Raw genomic sequence first — 1,756 nt, 5'->3', positions numbered from 1 at the left:
GTGTGTGTGTGTGTGTGTGTGTGTTTTACTAATTTTTTTTTGTTTTTTGTCTTTTGCAAATAAACCAATACTTCGACCGAGCTTTAATATCTAATAACAATACTTCATTGGAAGCCACTAACTTTTAACACACATAGTATGTTTGTTGATTGCCTTGCAGCACAGTTGGGAAAGGTTTATTATGTAGTACAGAGCAGATATAAAATGAAACAGTGTCGCAGCCTTTCTTTTAAAACACAAGTAATTGTATTTCAGCCTAGATTCTCTTAGTATCTGGCTTTGTTCCCATCACACTGCTATTCAGCACCCCATCCGATACAAACACATCAGTAGTAGACACCTTTTTGTTCAGTTTTGTGCTGGTTGTTTCTTTTTCTTTCTATTTCATCCTCGCTGGTATAGCTATTTAAAAATGTCTACCTTTTGACGAAGCACAATTTATCGTTATATTTTGGCCTGAATTAGTTAATCCTATTTGGTTGTTTCATTAACTATTCTACTTTGTTGTAAATAGGAAAAAAAATGTTGGTTATATTGGCCAACCGTCGAAAATAAATGAAAGTTCTGGACTGATTTTATAATACGAGCAACAAAATATAGACTGAAATGTTATAAAAAGACCTACTGATAAATTTATTTATTCGAATATCCTTTTCCTATTGTCACGAAGATTAACTTAATCTATGGCCATAACAGAGCAGTTTAAATCTACTAAAGGCTGTCTCTAACAACTTAGATAAAGTTTTTTAAAAAAAGAGAGCCAAAATCAGAAAGAAGATAAACAAACACTAAATGACATTATACTGTGAAAACAGACTGACGAACGTATAATTTCAGAAGGATTAATATTTTCTCTAATTTATACTCTAGTTCCATACATTCACTGAATAACACATAAAAGTTCAGTCAATTTTAAAAGCTTTGAAAGTGGTATCTCGTTTCTTTGACTTTATATATATTTTTTACACAGTTTTTCTTTTCTTACTACTGATATTCTTTTAAATATCAGCGTTTCAACATGAAATACAAACTCATTCTTTTCTTTCGTTTTGAGATAATAAAATAACGTAAAGACGAAGAAGAAAAAGGCCTGAAGGGAGTGAGTGTGAATAGCTAAATTTTCATTAACGTAATCTTCCGCCTGATTTCAGTATTCGGTGTGAAGATAAAAAATAATAATAATCCCTCGTTCTCAATACATTTCCCTGTCGTCTTTAACCATTTTATCAGTGCAATGCTTAAATCAACCACTGATGTATCTGAAGAAAAGAAAATGTAGAAACAGAAAGTGAGAAAGCAGAAGAGGGAGAAAGCATGAGGTAGCATTGCACTTTACAATTCAGAGACACATTTTTATCCACATCTCTCTATGTCCAAATTTTTTTTTCTGCTTTTCCAAGTCTGAGAGGATGTGGTAACACTCAAAGCATTTCTAAGAATATTGTGACTTCAGAATAGTGATGTCTAGAGAAATGCTGTGTGGTTAATGTTCAGTTAATGTGATGTTAGTTCATTTGTCCATTGTTTTACATGTAACAATACCACCTACCCCAGGAAAAGCACCAAAGCCGTTTGAGAGGTGAATTTTAAAGTGTTTAGTATGCAATCAAATCAAAGAGGATGTTACACATTGCGATTATAAGAAGAGTGTTAGGCACAAGTGTATCCTGGATTGACTTTAAGTGGAAATGGTAAAGACCTGTATGTGCCTGCTGATAAGTCTGACTAAACACACACACACACACACACACACACA

This window comes from Octopus bimaculoides, chromosome 1 (genome assembly GCF_001194135.2).
Source record: "Octopus bimaculoides isolate UCB-OBI-ISO-001 chromosome 1, ASM119413v2, whole genome shotgun sequence".
Classification (NCBI taxonomy): domain Eukaryota; kingdom Metazoa; phylum Mollusca; class Cephalopoda; order Octopoda; family Octopodidae; genus Octopus; species Octopus bimaculoides.
This window is presented reverse-complemented; position numbering follows the sequence as displayed.